Genomic DNA, 19,179 nt, shown 5'->3' with positions numbered 1-19,179 from the left:
TTGGTCCCACCACTGTTTAAGACCAAACAGATCTGTAGATGCACACCTTAAGTATTAAATAATTACCAGGAATAATAAAATCCAGCAAACAGCACAACATAAGGCTCTACTCCTACTTTAGTCTCACTTTTAGTGACATGCTTGGACCCCTTTTTTAAACACTGAACTATGATTAAATAGCCAAGGAGGAAACAGTGCCATTAAGTAATGTAGTGCTGTTGACCATTACTTCACCCAAACAATTGTCTATTAGCGTATGAGCACATGGGCTGTACATCAATTACACCAGATTTTCTGAACTGTCTTCTCATAAGCCCAAATATCGTTTTGGTTTGTTGAAGGTTTTTTTTTTTTTTTTTTTTTTTTTTGTTAAACAGCTCCTGATGTATATTGTTTCTAAACAAAATGGTCATTTCTAACAATTTAAACATTGTTTTTGCAGTGTCATTTGGGAGAAATAGAAAGAAAGGCAAATTTTCATTTCACTGCTACTGGGGAAAATGCAAAATAAGAAAGATAATAAATTGCACTTACACTTGCATAACCAAGATCAATATTTGTGATGTAGTAATAATGTAATAAGATACATCAAATTCAACTTACTTATCACATCAGATGTCCATGAGCCACAGTTCCGCCTCAATCCAGAGAAAACTTGACCTGTCGAATATGAAGCAAAATATTTTCACTCATTATAAAGTCTTGCCCTCTTTAGAACAGGCTAACAAACCATGGATTTCTGTGGGCAAGGACGAAAAGCAGTTTAGCATCACAGACAACTTAGGATCCCAAAACTTTCTTTTCACTTTCTGTTACAATTCAAATACGAACTGATAAATCACTGATTACCCAATCAGTGATTTAGCTCATTTTAATATTTATACAGTGCTTACTGGGGTCTAGCATTGGGCTCTAAGAAGTATCTCAGAAAGATGTACAAAACCTTCTAGAGGCTAATGAAAAATTAGAATTGGTATGCACAAATTCTTATGATGCCCTTTGAATAAATCTTCAAAGATCAGAAAAAACCCCACGTTTTTCTTCCTTTATACTGTATTTGCAGGGATGCCCCAACGATGGCAAGAATAATGCATCTGACTCCATTGTATCAGAAGGCTAATTTATAACTTTATTACACTATATTATATTAAAGAATACTATACTATAGTAAAGAATACAGAAAGGATGCTTAATGAATGCTAAAAAGATAATATAGAAAACTCGTGACACTTTCCAGAGTCCCAATACAGCTTGGCCCCAATTGGCCAATGAGTCAAAACAACTTACACCAGAATCTAATTAGGTAATCACCTTAAAAAATCTCCAAACACATTCCAGATGAGAACAACACAGGAGAAGCAAATGAGATAAGAATTGTTTTCCTCTTCTCTGAGGCCTCTCAGCTTTCCAGGAGAAAAATCCTTGGCAAAGGATTTTATTTCCATTTTTCATCTTTGTTCCATTCTACATATTCTCTCTCTCAGAGAAAAACCAAAAGAAGGGGGTGCAAAAGGGAAATGAAAAGAGAAAATAAGGACTGTCAGGGAGACAAGGGGGCTCTTTTCTGCCTACAGTATCATTATATCCATTGCATTTTTATAAAATCAGCTCTTTAAAAATCATAGCCGTCAAGTATTTAGTCCTCGTATATTCAGCCTAAGATCTTGAAAAATTTTGTTGAAATTTCTTGAGCTATAAAGCAAGACAAACAAGACTCCCTATCAGCCTGCATTCACCAGAAAGCAAGCAGAAATTAGAGGTGTCCAACACTCATAAATGTATGTAGAACATATCTATAGTGCTAATATTCTTGAAAAGAAAGTAGCTTCAACTCTCTACTAGCATGACAGCAGTATAACATGAGTGTGAACTTGAGAGCATACAGCACATAATTTCCATCTTTTGGCGCACAGAAATGTAATTTCTCAAGTGAAGAACGAAACATGAATCCACCATTGTTGACTTGTATTGTTTCACTGACTCCACTTAAACAGCACAAGAAATCTTGTTTCAGAGTAGGCTATGAAAAGATACACAAGTCAGGATCATTTAACCTATGACTCCTAATACAGTTTTTTTAAGCAATATCCATTAATGTTGGCCTTCCTGTTTTTCTGTATGTGATACGGATGCAGGAAACTTGACTCCATCAGAATGGGATCAGTAAGCAAAGGCTTAATCGCATTTCTACTCAATTGAGTTGCAGAACTTCCATTAACTTGATAGGGAGTTAGAGCAGTTACTGAAGGGCAAAAGATATCCTCCAAACCCCCTTTTCTTGCCTTGGGCTAGAAAGATATCCATCTTTTAGGACATATATCTTTTAGGATATAAGAGGGAGGAAAAAAATTTTTAAAATATAGTTGTTTGGGAGAGTTGAGACAGCGACATTATTTCCATTGTTTGTTTGTTTGTTTTGTGGTGAGCCATGTTTGCATGTAGCTAAGTGCAAACAAGAAAGTAAAATTTAACACTGTTAGATGCTGCAAGGTTCAAACCAGCAGTCTGGCCTTATAATGCATCAGGAAATTTCCTCAGGAATAATTCTGTCACAGCATACTTGGTATGAAAAGGTAAGACATGCAGATCACCAACTTTCTGCTATGGCCTGCAAGCAAATTGATTTGTCATGCGCTTACACGAGAGAAGAGTTACACATTCCTTTGTGCTGATTTGCAGCACTTGTTTGCTATTAGAACAGTTTTCAAGGGAACACTTCAGTAATTAAAAGAGATGAGGTTTAAACCAGTTGGACAGGGCTCTGCAGTTCAGATTAAATATATCCACTGCTTTCAAATGAACAGCCCAAAGCTGATTCTCCACCCCCACCCCTTTGAATTACACTTCACTTCGCTTTACATTTCCTGTGCCTTGAATATCTTTGAAGTAATATTTGCATTAGTTCCTCAGAAGCAGTCCAACCTCTGTCTTTGAAACTATTAGCAATAATAAATGACACCAGCTCCTTCAGGCAGGCCCGTGCTGATCTCAGAAGGGTCCCTCTCTACATTTCCCTGAAGGTGCCCAGGTACTGTGGGTGGTCCAGGCACTTGAGCTGGCTCTGCCATAGGAAGAGCCATGACTGAGAAAGGCTTTCACAGCCTCTTTCTATGAGGATCCGAAAACATTTAAAAGGTGAGTGGCAGGATAAACACTGGCATATCTATCTCATCTTTATAATATATTTGCCAAAATCTGAATGGAAAAAAATAATTTATGCTGCAAGATCCATAATTTCTTTGAGAATTTTACTCTTTATGTTTTAAATCTATAGTGTCTTTCTCTTTATTTGCATTTTTGCTTAGAGGAAGATTTATGAATCAATTGGTGTAATGGAAATATATCAGCAATATATTCAATCATTGATACATATGTTTATCTAGATTTTTAAAAACTAGCTTGAAGATTCACCAGATTTAATACACAGTGTTTTTATTTTTTCAATTTCAAACGTATTTCCTTATATGTAGAGCTGAAAGCATTTCTTTTTTACATCAAGATGGAGTTCATGTCTCAATTTTCTCTTTGCATCATTCTTTCAAAAGACCACCACCTTTCAGTGCACAAACAGTTATGCAATACTAATGATGGAAAAGATCTGTGAGTGAATCCGATTAGTTGTGCTCTGTGCTGTTTGTCTGCAATATGGCTGTTTACAATAGGGAATATTTTATCTTTGGACTAACCTGTCAGAGTAGGAAATGCACTATATGAAAGCTGATACAAATACAATTGAAAAAATGTGCAAGTCACACAAACCAATATCCAATTTCTCAAAAGAGTTAAAGCTTCAAAAAAATTGCAATTTTCTCAGTGAGCAAACTATTTGGCACGGAGTGTAATTCTGTTTTCCTCTTAAGGTTGTTTTACACTTACCATATATATGTTGTTACGTATTGTTTAATTCTCCCTCAAGTAACAATTTTAAGACCCTCAGCTCTAAGTTATTACTCCATAATGTCTGAGGCAAGATAAAAATTTATTGTTTCAAGTATGGGAAAAACAACAGCTCAGGTATCACAGCGCCTCTAAAGATGAAGGCTTGTTTGGCTACTGCTCTTTCCCTGTGCAGAGCTTCCCAATGAGCCAGCCATGATGGGATAAGCAGAGCAAAACTCCATGTCCTGAAGAATAATTTGCTCACCTTCATGGGAAGGACACACAGACAGCAAAAGTCATGCAAGGCAAAGGCAATGTGGGATCCCTGTAGTGGAGACTGCCGTGTCTGTGGCTCCCAAGGAACCAGGCACTTTGGGAAGATGTTGCTAACACCAGTTTTAAGGGAAGTCCCATGATGCTGCTTCTCTTTTCTGCCATCCATAGGATGATCAAACCCTGTGATACAGCAATTCCTGTTTCATAGGTGTAGTACATCAGGAAAGAGTACCTCAAAGCCAAACCACGTGTAGAAAGATGAGCTCTTGATTTGGGGTCTAAATTCAATATTTTGTAAATCATAGAAGCCTGCACACTATACTATAGTGATTAACCAAGATAAATTTTCACATTGCACTGTTTTCTAGCCAGGAACTGCTGTAAAGCACTAGATAAGGATTGCTTCTTTCATCCAGAGCACCAGGAGACCACTGGCAATTTATTTTTGAGAGGACTTTAGACAGAAACAAAAAAGGCAGTGTTAATTAACATAACTCAGTATTTTCTTTTAGAAACAGTTTAATGTAACTGAGAAATTGAAAGTCTGGGGACCTGAGTTATGCACTGCTTGTGCACTCAGAAGATACAGAATTAACATGAGCAGGTCAGCTTTTCCAAGGCTGTTTCCAGATAATGTTCATTATCTATGGACTTCTCAAACCATGGAAGCCATAACACAACTCACAAACCAAGTCAACTACTTAGATTACCTAGTTAGATTGAGTAGATTTGCATAAAGGAGAGGGTAAAAAACCAAAAACCTTTCTACCAAACCATTGTCATAATGTTTTGAGACCATTTTACAATGGAGCCAAGGAAAACTGCTCTATGCTCCTTATGCTCCTAAGAAAATATACTATTGTTTTTTTTAATGAAAAGCAAAAAAAAAAAAATTAATCTTACCAAGAAACATTGAATTTTATGGCTGGCATTTTGAAATGCTTTATCTCTAAACTTTACATATAGTGCTACAAGAAGTTGGACCTTGTTAATTCACTAATGTGATCCTGAGAAACCTTGCAAGTTAACACTTTTAGATAAATGAGCAAACAAGTCAGAAGTGGGGGAAGGAAAACAGCTCTGAAGCACAACTCTATATCGCACTTACTAAAGGCTAAAACTAAGATATATTTGCTGAAGGTATCAACTGCACAATGCTTTACATGCATTCAAAACATCTATCTACAATAACTGATACTTGAATAATTAACATTTTCCAGTATTGTAAGTGAATTGAAGTAAACTACAGTTATTGTGCAGACATGTTTCTGACCCAGCAAAGTGAAAGCCAATGATGCAAAATGCAGTAAGTTACCAAAAGGCTGGCAGCCACAAGCTGCTGAGGTTGGGTACTGCATTCTGGGAACAGGGATGCAGCACCAGTACCATGGCAGAGCATTTGTGCAGTCAGAGGCATGACAAAATTCACAGGAGCCGTGCACCTGTCAGCCCTCACAGATCACTGAGAGAAGGAACAGCAATGAAACACACTGAATGTCAGGGACACCATTAAAATGAAACATTTAAAAATTCATGTATGAAATGATAACAAATACAAAACTCTCTTGAGTACATGTGGGCCAGATACTCGGTAGTGCCAAGCTGTGCTCTCACACGGTTGCACCCAGAGAGGTGGTCTGCAGGCTCTCCTTTCAAGTACATGTCTTAGTTTTTTATATAGTACTTTAACAACTCTGTATAAAAATCAGATAGACTTCTAGATACTAAAAAACCTGAGAAAAATATTTAAACACCTAATTTTCAGTTTATATATAGAAATATTTAAATACAACTTTATGTTACAAACTTCTGCCAGCTCTTAAAAGGTTGAGTCAGACGGGACCAACACATGTGTTGTAGATCCCCTCATGGTAGGATGTTCTTAGTTCTGTGGCTTTTCTTCTTTATTCATAAAATTCTTATACATTTACATTTTTAAATAAAACTTATATCAGGTTATAAAACTAAATTCCTTGGGATAGGAGCAACAAAATTTTTTGCTTCTTAATTTTCTTCCCCATAAACTCATAATTTCAGAACTACAAAATATTAAAGGGCGAAAGTAAAACCAAAATATAAATGACTTCAAGAGATCTTTGTTACCTTTCCTAACACTTTACCATCTCCATTGACCCTGCTTGTTAGATTTCAAAATCTCAGATGACAGATGTACGTGTGTGTAGGCTCTTTAGCTTTCCAAACCAGACATACAAATAAACTCTCAGAAAAAATGCCTCAAATAAAGGCAAAGGGCTTGAGATTGTCAAATCTGCTGAAAACCCTCATTCACAATCACTGAGTAAATCCATTACAGACGTTGACAGCTTTAGATCTATGCATTACATTTTGGGGAATAAATGCCACCACACAGTTAGCCTTTATAGAGCAAAGCTTTGGTTTTCTATATAAATCTGTGTTTAATGAGCCTTGAAAGAGATGATTGCTAAATAACAGCCTGCTGCATTCAAGCTCAACTGCCTCCAATTATATTGTTTATAATTATATAATTGTACAATATAATGTGTGTCCAACAATCCCTGAGTTTTATTACTGCACAACACTATGACACCAGCGTAAATCACCTTTTCACTTTCACAGTCAGCCTCTTTCACTTTGCTTAGTCAGCCAACACAAATGCACAGAGAACTGCACTTTTGACTGCTGAATGCATCAAACCTGCTTACCAGCCTCAGCAGAAATAAGAAAGTAATAGAAGTGGTCAGCTCACAAAGATGAAAGGGGAAAGAAAGGTACTGTCTATACAAGGAAGTAACAAAAAGGAAAACAATTAACTAGTTAAAAACTGTATATCCTGTTTGTGAATTTTGCTTCTTAGGGTACTTGCTGGCAGATGCTTCCAGATATTGTGCCTATCCAAAATACTCATGAGAACAAATGCAAAGCAGTTAACATTAGCAGGTAATGTTCTTTGTATTTTTCTTACTCTTATATGGATACTGCAGCATTTGCTATAATACCACTAAAATTAGCAAAAATCTTATTAGCAAACAAACAATTAGGCTGTCAGATACCTACACAAACCTCTCATCTTTCTCTAAATTCAAAGAATAAAATTTGTCCTTTTTCTTCCATCACTTGAGAACTAACCCAAGTTCCAATCAGCAATTAATACACTAGTATTCAGCATGTAATTATAACTCCTGCCACAGAAATTTAAGCCCCAGTCATTCATAAAACTCCATTTTGACTTAATAGGGATGCCTATTCTTTGCTTTAAGAAGCGTTGTTACATACACCTTCCAAAGTAATAAAACTCTTGTTTTTAAATGTGGGTCAAAGCCCTCTGTCTCCCTCTCTCCAAGCACACTCTCCACACAGGAATTTCTTCTTTTCTCTTTAGTCCTTAAGTTCTTACATCCACAGCACCTGGCCTTTAAATCAGAAGCTCCAATCCTGCAACCCCCTGTCAGAAGGGCTCCCATCAGCACACAAGTCCCTGCTACACTCACCTTCTCTTCTCTTTGCTCTTGGCTGCCTGTGAAGCACCAAGAATTTGGAACTGGCCTGTGGTAACTTTTGAAGCTTGCAGCTTAGTTTCACTCCAAATCAAGACACTGAATTTTGACAATCTGAAACTTTGATCTTTTTAACATTTGAGTCATTCTGTGGCTAGTAGTTTAGCCCTTAAAAGGGGACTTTGAGTGTAGGGCTTCACATCTTCTAAACTACTGCTGTTTGTCCTCCTCCCTCATCTTTAGAATTACTGCACTTGCAGGCACCTGTACAGCAAGATGCCTCTCCCTGTGCTTGGTGATTCAAATCACTGTCTTCTGAAATCCATTGCTACTGTTATTCTAACAACTCCAACAATTTACTAAATTGGGGGAAGCTGTTTTAAAACTAGAATTAATTTTTTCTGCATTATCAATAAAATTACTGCAAACCCCTTTTCAGGTCTATTAACTTCAATATAGCTCATCAGCTCCTAAACAGTCCCTTAACTAGAGTCAATGACTACAGAAAAGCAAGGGATCTGAACTTCTCTTCAGTTTAGATGATGCTTGGGAACTGTAGACTAAATTAAAAATCAACATGGAATTATAATAATGTAGTTATATTAAAATAATAACTGCATCAGCCTCTTCCATCTTGAGGAAGTGTTTCACCATTTTTTATCAAACAACGCACTTTGATATGACATTTCTTATAAAGATTCCTCAAACTGATCTTAATACAAAGGGTTCTATTGGGTTAAACAGAAAAATACCAGGTAGTGGAAAACATCACTGTCTCACAGTTCTGTAAAACTGGCTGTCACAGCAGGACATCCCACATTAAAGACAGACGCACCAATATTAACAAGCATTTAGATCTAGCAGATCATTTCTTTTAGCCAAGCAAACTTGTTAAACAGAATCCAAGCGGGAGCCAAGCAAAGGAAACAGAAAAAATAGTTTCATCAAGGGCAGAAGGAAGAGGTGCAGTGAAGAACCAGCCATGCAGTGTGTCTCCTCTTGGCCACTACACCAGCTGGGCTGATGATGAGGCCACAGGGAAAAGCAATGTGCTGTCAGCAAAGGACTTTTGTTCCCAGCACAGAGACCTCCACAGCTTCCAGATCCCCAAAACTACTCAAATGTTTTGACCCTATTTCCAGCTGCTGTGCTGCCCTAACTAAAAAAACCAACAGAGTTTCTCACTGTGTCCTTCCCATGTGCTCAGCCTCTTCCTAGGTGAGCATCTGCACCTTGCCTTGTACACTGGCGCTCATTGCAGGAATGATAATGTTCATAGAAGAGACACTTTCTGCTAAAATCTGAGAACCTAAATACACCTTAAATTGTTAAAGCTGTTAAATAAAACAGGGTACTTCTAAAATTCAGAGCACTTTCATTCGCCATCTGCTTTCCTCTGGGATTTACTCTTCTACATTTACAAGCTTTCCTCTGCAAAAATAATGGCTGCATGTTTTGGTTTCTTTGAATAAGTAGAAAGGTTTCAAGTGTTCTCCTCATCCTCTTTTGATTTTGCGGCAGGGGGAGGAGGAAGGGTGGGTCTTGTATGATCTGCATTAAGGACAAATGACCATTCTGAGTGTGCAACCTTGAGGATGTTACCTGGGAGCAGCTCCATAAGAGCCCACTGCTCATGATCAGTGCCTGCTGCATGAAATTATGATACCCCATGTGCTTCAGTATTTTAAATAAACAGGCATCTGAACTCTTCACCTGGCTTGTTTTCAAGCAGAAAATTAGGTATCAGCAAAAGGGAGAGGAAGCACTTGGTAGGAGATGGGAATGTAGGGCAGGGGCAAATTTAAAACTGGCAGGGGAGGCAGAACAAAACAGGTACAAATTTGTTACCAGCAAAGGAAAATATAGATATGAGGAAAAAAAAAAAACCAAACAAAAGCAGGCTATATCTTAAATTTTTGATCAGTTTTCTTTCACACATTTAAACGTTACCTTTAAAAGGCTTTTTCAGTAGATATATCTGCACTTTTGCAAATTCAGAACTGTCATAGTGATTTGGGTTTTTTCCACGTTCTTTAAAGGTTGTTTTCCTGACTGCTAGACATGGGCTCCTTGGACTCCAGAAACTACTGAATTGATGTTGTTTTGCATTTTCAGAATATCCATGTAATATAGGAAATTGTCTGCTGTAGATTAACTGCTTCAGAAGATAAATTTTCCTTTTATTTCCCTTTTTTTTAAATGTTAATTTTTTTTACAACCCCTCTCTGGAGAAGTGGTGTCATTTACTGAAGTAGTCATGGCTTAAAAATATAAAAAGTGTTTGTAAGGAAGAATGTTTAAATAGGAATGTACACTTCAAATACAGAAGGTAAGAAAAGAAAAGAAAAGCAGACAAATACATCAAATTTAAGAGAAAAGAATGTGTCTTCGTGTCCTAACCATTGATAAAGGCCATTTCCCCCCACTCAAAGGTACAAATTGACCGTAGATAAGAAAGCATCTGAAAAGAATATGCCTTAGATATTAAAAATTTTACTGAGAAATAGAAATCCCGCTACTCTATAGATGATAGACATAGCAAACACTTCAAATGGATCTCATCTTACTATATATACATTTGTGACCTGTTGCTTCCACAGGCACTGCTACCAGACACCGCAATTTTCAGGTTGGCTTTTCTAGTTACTTCAGGAAAAAAATCTTCCTTTTCAATATCCAAAAGTCCAGGAAAATGTACGTTTGGCATGTCAAACTGTATGTACTTTAAGCCCTGAATTTATAAAAGCTTAAAAGAAGTCTGAGCAACAAAAGCCTTCTATAATTCATTATTTTTCCTAGACTATGGGGGTTAAAATACACAATTGAAAGACTTCACACAGTTCTGTACCCAACAACTGTATTGCTGACAAAGAGCTGTTTGTTGCTTTGACTTCCATCTGAAACAATCTTTGAAAAAGTGTTTTCACCCAGCTGTTACCAAACTTTATATACGTTAGCTTCCTGCACAATGTTGAAGTATTACAAGAGGGTAAAATACTCTTGCTTCAACACCTTAATCAAAAGTCGATCTCTAAGGAAAAAAAAATTATGTTAGTGCATGTGAATTTAAATTTCTTACTCCCCCTCTCCTTGAAACGTCTTGTTCCAAAAATTTGCACCGTAGATGGTTTTAATTTATCCAGTTTTACAAAAAGAGTTTTCAAGCACATTTTTCTGTCTCTAACTTTCAGGTGACCCAGAACAACTGAAGGGAAAATATATTCTGTTTTCTTCCTCTATTTGGTGGATATACATTGATTGAAACAGAAGTGAAAATAGAAGTCTTTATTTATGGGTTCATCGAACACAGTATGCTTTAATCTGATTCAGAAGAGAGCCTGCAGATGCTACAATGTATTTGAATGCATAATGGCATAGGTGAAAGAAAAAAAAAGAAAAAAAAGAAAAAGTAAAATAAATGAGGTACATTTAGACAGAACACACTAAAATGCTTCCTAAAAGAAATTGAAATGAATAAAAAAAAGTCAAAGTTAGGAGTTTTTCCCATTAATATTAGATTTTGTTCTGTACTGAGGTTCATGCCCTTGCTGACAGGTAAATATATTACTGCAGGTAACCAATATATATATCCCTTGATCAAACACTACAAGTCCACATCAGGAATTTAAATGTTCATATCTTCTTTATAAAATAATTTTACACCTGCTGAAAATGCCCTTCTTTCCATGCTTTCTCCCCATAATCCTTTCTTTCCTTGAAAAAATAGTTTCATTACCCAGTGAAAATGTTATTAGCATAATTTTTAAGGCTATGGAGTAGCAGGCAGTCATTCAAGATATCACAGATATAATATTACATAGTTCATCCATTGGTCACACACATTTTGACTGCGCATGTCAGGCAGGAATAGGTTCAAATATTGTAGAACTTGAAAGTGAACAGCTTTCCCACCCCATGTAAAATATGTGGCTGATTCCAAAGCCTGAATTCCTGGGTGTTACACTGATATCAGGATCTGTTTGGGATGGATCACATGGGATTCATCTGCAAGAAGTCTCAAAGCTTGTCAGCGCTGGCATTCTAGAATCTCCATTTTCCACAGTGGCATATTTTACTTCTGTTACCTAATAGGAAAGAGGGACTCCTGCCTCTGAAGCACTAGGAAGGGCTGTTCTTTGGCTGCGCTTTCTGAGCCCTCTGCTTGTACCATGAGCAAGGAGGATTACTTCAAAGGGCAATGATTGCTCTTAGGAAGTTTTAAGAGTAATTTCAAGCTTCACCTATGCCATCAGATCTTGCATCATCTGGCAGCTATTCAAGAGCCCAAAATGCCAATGGCCATATGCCTGGAACCTGTGCCCAAAAGGATTTTCTGCTTTTTGGAGGAAGTGCTTGTTCTTGCAGGAACTGAGATCCACCCCTGAATGCTCCTCTCTCCCCTCATGTTATTTATTCCACTCTAAAAGCAATTTATTGGCTCAGTGGGAGAACAGGTAACTCCCTACCTGGCAGAAAGGAGAAAGGACAACCTAGTTACTTTCTGTGAATTCACATGGCCTCTTTGAACTCCTAACAAAGCTCCGCTGGGAAGCTGCTCTGAAGAATTTTCAGGACTCTGGGGTGTTGCTCTCCTTTATGGAAATGCTGACATTATGGCTGTGTCTTCTTTCAAAGATTTTGTCACAGTTAAGACAGGCAGAGTTTCCCTTCTGGGCCAGCCAGTAATTCTCTGGGCTGTCAACCAGCTCTAAAAGCACAAGATAATATAAAAAAAGAGGCATTTGCCTTAACTGTCTCTTACTTTCCAGAAGTTGTTAAATTCTCATACTTATTTTTCACCAGCCTACTAAAACCATTCATCTGATGCTTTTTTCCCTTCCTTTTCTCATTTTAATAGATTCAGTTTTTAGCTCTTTCCCCTCATACAAATGCTTCCCTGCCTGAAGTCTTATGAATTCTGCTTGGACTTCTTAGCAGGACTCCCTTGTATGATATAGGACACTTCATTTTTCTTTTTTTTCTAACTGCGCTGCATCTCCTGAGCTAACAACCAGGGGATGCAGCCTGGTTTTGCATAGGAATTGAGATGTTCCATATACCCACAGTATAACTCATTCCATGAATCAAATAAATTAGCAAGGACCAGCAAAGCTAGAAAAGATTATGCCTGTGTACTGAAATAGCTCTTTAGGAATAAGACTGGGTCCAGTAAGCAGCTGGGATGAGCAAGGGCTGCACAGGACCATGGCTACCTTCACAGAAAGCCACCTCAGCCTACACTGACTTCTGAAAGCAAGTGCAGCACAGGCACACCTGCCATGGATGTGCATGGAACCAGCCTGGGGCCCAGGGAGATTTATTTCCCCAGACTTCAGACTGCAAGACCCAGCCCAGAGCTGGTCCTGGAAGCATTCTGTCAATTTCCACACATATTTGAATGGGATCTGTCTAATGGGAGCTGGCTCCTGTTGCCTGCTATGGGCAATGGCGCCAGTGGGCAGCACTGCCTCCCACCCTGCCCCAAAGCATTGCCACCCTGGGGAAACACAATCCCATGCCATTGACAGATTAGCAAGAGTGGGGATGTGCACTTATTCTCAGCCTTGGTGGTGGGAGAACATGATCAAAATAATTGGAACTGAAACTACACGCACACTGATGCTTCAGTTCCAAGTTCCATATTTCCAAGAGGAAAGCAGGATGAGGCGGAGTTCGGCCCTTTGTATCTTGTATTTTCTCTGTGAACATTCAGAGAAAGAAAATATGAAATGAAATGGTCTGCTGAGGCCATAGTACCCATTAATTTATTACAAAATAGGGCCAGATATTCTGTGTATTGAGGCAAACTAAATGGAAAATGATGATGCAGGATAATGTAGCACAGTTATAGTACACTTAGAAATTCTAAATACAAGTATGTTTAGTTTTTTTTTTAAATGTCTTGGCTTAAGGGGATTCTGAATCCCCTAAAAACATGCTTTTTTCCCCCTATACTTCATGAACCAACCTAATTAATTCTATTTTGAAACACATAAATGGATCACATTTATTTTAACACACAAGTTCTAAGACAAACAAAGTTTCATGTGTCTCAAATGCTTATGTATCAGGATGTTTCTTGATGGAATAGTTTTGCTGGCCCCACACCTCCTTCTTCAAGAAGATGATTATTAAGACAATCTTTGACAAGACAAAATTTGGAAACAAGACCTATACAATGTCAGGAAATTCTTACTATCCTTTCCAAAAGACATTCATTCTAGGAATGAATGATGAAGAAAATCTGGCATCGTTAACATAAAACCTTGTACCTTGGATTAAAGATGAAGGTGCTTTAACCTGTATGATGACCTGCCACATGAATGTTATTCAAAAAGCAAAGCTGAATCTTTAACATCAGAACAGAGTTTTTTGTTTGTTTTTTAAACTGAGATGACAGTGTACTATAAACCAATTCATGAGATCAATATTGAAACTGTTAGAATAAGAGGTATCTGTTTTCCTTATCCACATAACAATTTAGTTGCTCAAATCCCATTGCCAAAAATATAGTTTTGATCTCTGTTTTTTCTGAGATTGGCCAAAAAGGGAACAAAGCTGAAAAACCATAGGTAACATGTGTAATGCAATGATTTTTTTAAAATTTATAATATCTTATAGGTTTGATATCCTTTTTGAGTGAAAGAGGAGTTTAGATAGAATCCAAGGATGTTTCTGTTCTGAGTTTACAAAACCAAATTCTTCAAATCCATAGGGCCCTTGTCCACTATTTTCCTAATCTGACTTCTGAGGTAATTAGTGATGATGATTACTACTACTATTTATGGTGCCATAAAAATATCATTACTTTTATTTAAAGTTAGTTCAATCTTTTCCTCTGTCCTATCTATTCTCTAGCTTACATTTGCATTGGTTACTATAGAAAAAAGAAGATAAAAATCAGGAATCTTTCCAAGCCTAAGGTCTACAACTCTATCAATTCTCTCTCAGAAGAACTACATAGATGCAACATAAATAATAGTTATAAATCTAATAAAATATCTCCTGTAAGAGAAACCTTCACAAAAATTTTCAGACATCACAGACATGTTTGTGAAAATTAGGTGGATTTTGATCTTATGCATTTTGAAAATTGCAGGTGAAAACCTCAATTATAATAGCCTTGGTGACAAAAATACTATTATTTTTGGTGCAATTTTAGACAGCTACAAGATAGACATCCACAGTTAAAAGTGTTTGATTATAATTAGTGTTTTCTAACCCCCCTTTTTTCCCCATAATATACATTTTCAAGTTTTAGCTTGTGAATGAATCCCATGTCAGTTCCTGGTAAGGACATAACCCACCATTGCTGCAGAGCAATGAGATCACGATGATAAAACCTGAGTTTGGAACACCAAGACATTTCACTGCTTTCTGGCAGTGTCCTGGGGGAATTTAAACATTTGGATTAACCTCACAGTGTTCACTTGCTTTGGGATACAGAGTTGTAGGTTTTTGTTGTCAAATCACATTCCATAAACTTTAAGACAGACTCTCTCAGCCCAAACATGAAGATCCATCTATAAATTAAGCATGGATATAGGAGAGGTTGAAAATATGCAGTTCTTTGCCTTGTCACAATTTCTGGCAGGTTTCCATTAAAACTTCAAAGACATGCATAGCTGAAGGGAAATCAAACAATGTGTGTGATGCTACTAGGAAAGGTCTGAGTTTGCAAGGATCAGTCAACAAACCACAGCTTATGTTCATGTTGCTAAGGAGAACCCCAGAGTAATAGATTATTCATTAAATTAAAAAAAAACCAAAAAACCAAACAACAACAACAACAAAAAAACCAACAAAAAAACCCCAACAGACAACAAACAAAGATATTAATTGGAATGGGAGTCATCAGAATGAACACTGTGTGAACATACATAGTAAAATCTGAAACAGGTAAATCTGTTGTGGGCATTCTTGTTTAGGTGCTTAAAAATCACCACTGGGCATCTATCTAGTTCTACCTCAAGACAATAAACATTTGTTGTCCTTTGATTATGTAGCATTACTGTTCTTGTTGAAAAAATGTTATGGTTTTTCCATGTTTTCCAGTTCACTTGAAATCTGCTCATTTTTCCTAAGTTCTTGATTTAAATATTTTTTACTTCAGCAAAAATGAAATAGACACACAAAAACTTCCCCAATTCCATGTAAATTCAAATTATTATTCATAAAAAATTAAGTTATGACCAGTTTGTCTTTTCTTGTGATTCCTATTAAATGAGAAAAAAAATCACCATATCTACTTTAAAAAAATCTTAACAACATGTCAAGCAAACCACTGGAGATTATTCCGAATTACTTCAGCCCCAAACCTTTTAAACCATTTGAACACTTCAGTATGGAGTCAAATTGTCCCACTGATTACTCTATGTGATAGAACTGAGACTTAAAATTAAAATACAGCCCCAAAGCGAACATTTATGCATTCTGGTGGAAGATCTTGCCACTGCACTGCAGTCACGGTCATCACCAACACCAGGTTTGACTGGGCAATGTTCTTTTCCCGTAGTCCAAGCAAAGGAGACTATTTCCAAAGAAATCACCCTGCCACAATCCATTTTGCACTTGGACTTGTCTGTCAGCCTTGCTCTGTAGCCCCAACTGCATAAAGGCAGTAAGGGAGCTATTATGGCTTAACTCCAGACAGCAACAAGGCCCCTTGCAGTCACTCATTCTCTTCCCCTGGGTGGGATGGGGGAGAGAATTGGAAGAGCAGAAATGAGACAGCTGGTGGGTTGAAATAAAGACAGTTTAATAAGGAAAGTAAAACAAGGAATTCATTCACCACTTCCCATGGGAAGGCAGGTGCTCCATCCACAGGAGAGCTGGACACCATCACACCCAATGGTCACTTGGGAAGAAAAATGCTATCAATCTGAACATCCCCTCCTCCCACATTCTCCCCCCAGCTCTGTAGGCTGGAGCATGATGCTGTGTGTATGGAATGTCCCTTTGGTCAGCTGGGTTCCCTCCCATCTCCTTGTGCATCCCCAGCCTCCCCTCTGCTGGGGTGGGATGAGAAGCAAAAAAGGCTGCAAGCACTGTGCATCAGGAACACAACTACCTCTGTATTATTCTGAAAGAAATAGAAACATTTATATGCTTTTATACTATGCTGCTCTTGTATATTTTTGCTTTCAGTGTTGAAATAAAAATACTCCAGGCAAACAAAATTAAGGAGATGATTAATTTGGTTGTTTCAATTTCATGACTACATCTCCACTGTAGAAGTCAAAATGTTTCAAGTCTCTTTGGATGCATAAAAGGCCCTAAGTACATTTCCCATTCAAGTCACACCTTTTGTCACAGATTTTCCATTACTTAAAAAGAGTAAATGAAAATAGGAAATACATTTGTAATTTACCCCAGTTCAAAAATTGGAGGTACAAACTGGCATGTTTGAGCAAACAGAACAAAACAGGTCTGAAGGACAGTGGGCTTAAATTGTTCCTAAATGCCTTCTGAAACACTGTTCTTCTGAGGTAAGAAACAGGAAACAGTAAGAATTCAATATTTTAGCCATGCCCTTCCAGAGTTATTGTAGTAGTAATTAATGCCATGATATTACAGTATCATCTTGTAGTCAGCTAATCAGCAACAACTAGAGTTGAATCATCACAGCACGAGTAAACTGCAGGAGATTAACACTTTTAAAAGCGGCAATGTTCAGTTCAACTTAACTCTTCAGTCCTGAAAATGTCATTCACTCCCGTGTGATAACACAGAATCAAAGCTCCATAAATATCTCTCACCAGCCTCAATACATTCCTGAACAGAGATGCTGAGAGTACCTCTGAGACAAAGTCAGAAAAGTTTGACTGGATCCTGAGATGCTGGCAGCCCTTATTTTCAGTCCACCTGTAATTTGCTGCAGCAAATTGCTCTCACACAAATGAAAAGACACAAAGAAACGTGTAAGTATGGTTTGACTGTGTCCCAAAAGAGCAACCAATGTCATCTCTGGACACACTTAGCCTAAGTCAGGTACCAGTAGCCAAACCACCACTGCAGCAAAGCTTAGAGCGAGCAGCAGAGCTCTGCCAGAAAACCCCAGCTACTTTACAGGGGACAGCAGGCACTGCTGCTGTTAGATGACAGCCCCAGCCTGCCCTAGCTGATACTCATTCCTCCATGGAGTTGGATTGTGCAGACACAGCCGGAATATCTTTGATGTGCTTCTTTTCACTGATGCTTTTTGCCTGCAGCTGAGCAGTAAGGCAAGTTTGTGCTGAGCAGAGAAATGCCCACAGCTTGTATGTGTGTTTTCTCAGTTTTCATGCAGACCAAGCATCCTATTCCTATTTCCCATCAAAACTGACTGCAAGACAATCTGGAACATGGAAAAGTTTTTTGTTCACTTTGCTCCAGTTCTGAAAGTTGACCATGTGTCAGTGACAGATTTTGTTTAGGACCTAAAAAAATCAAAAGACCATTTTCTGCCTTGTGGTGCTGATGAAGCTGATAAATACAGGGCTGGGGAGAAACTTGTATCTCTATATTTAGCAGATAATCAGGACTAACAAGGGAGTAAAGCTCTACCGCTTACAGGAGTGACCTAGGGAACCACTGCAAGGACCCCAATTCAGCATTCAGCCCCTTTAGTTACACAGTTCCACCATCCTGACATACCAGCTCTAATACTGAAACAGCATGCAAACACACAAATACCTTCCCCAAGACACCATTGTTTCTTCAGGCCTCATGGGAGTCCTTGCAACATTTTTCACCTTCCATATTAGGCTTTAACTCACAACAGTGCACCACTTCCTCACAGATCTGGTTCTTCTGACCTTGCCCCAGAATACATGTTCATGCTGAGGCCAGTGTGGATAACACAGTGAGGCCTCAGCAGAGGAGTAAGCAGGTATAGATAATGAAATGATAAATCCAATTCTTAAAATCTAGTAATTTGAATTGTAAATATAGCAGATAGGTATCACCCTTTGAATATTAAGAGTCGGTGTTAACATCGCTACACCTCAAAAAAGGTAGAAAGTGGGAGTACATACATTTGTGTTGGAAAGAGCAATGACGAAATTAAGGGAATGTATGTAAGTATCAAGGCCTAGAAAGGACATATCATAGTAGGATGAGGATGGTAGGAGAGTTAACTATGAAATACACAGCTGATAAGATGGCTTGTGTAAAAAAAGCTTACCCATTTATTTAATTTGGGCATTCCTCCAAAACCACAGAAATGTCACAAACAGATTTTTAAACAGTGTAGGTGTCTCCAGAGTTTGGTGACTGCACACAGCAGCTGGACAAGTGATGGGAATTTATTCTCTTTCCCAAGTCCTTTGAAAAAACCTGCCTTCATATTAACATCTCCCTGGCTGCAAATGACAGGCAGATTACCAGAAGTGAGGGTTTCAGGTTCTTAGCAAATTGCAAGGATTTATTCCTTTTATGATTCCTAGGCCCACTCAAAACTTTCAAGTAAAAGTTTCAGTGATGAAAATGACAGCATGATCCCCTCACCTCAAACGAGTAAAACAACAACAAAATGAAAGATCTTCAGAAATGGGCAAGTATTTCAGTG

The 19,179-nt window shown here is 37.8% G+C and overlaps 1 protein-coding gene across 20 annotated transcripts in view; it reads right to left on the bottom strand.

Annotated features, from left to right (window-relative positions):
* Positions 1-19,179, bottom strand: part of LOC135444249 (poly(rC)-binding protein 3-like) — a 497,164-nt gene that overhangs the window by 299,357 nt on the left and 178,628 nt on the right. For 17 of the 20 annotated variants that reach the window (XM_064705626.1, XM_064705627.1, XM_064705618.1 and 14 more), the window contains one exon: positions 604-660. The exons of the other annotated variants lie outside the window; for them this stretch is intronic. The gene's annotated coding sequence lies outside the window, so the exon portion shown is untranslated. The remainder of the gene's footprint in view (positions 1-603; positions 661-19,179) is intronic. 20 annotated transcript variants of the gene reach the window in all.

The sequence above is a fragment of the Zonotrichia leucophrys genome, chromosome 2 (assembly GCF_028769735.1).
Source record: "Zonotrichia leucophrys gambelii isolate GWCS_2022_RI chromosome 2, RI_Zleu_2.0, whole genome shotgun sequence".
NCBI lineage: Eukaryota > Metazoa > Chordata > Aves > Passeriformes > Passerellidae > Zonotrichia > Zonotrichia leucophrys.
This window is presented reverse-complemented; position numbering and strand designations above follow the sequence as displayed.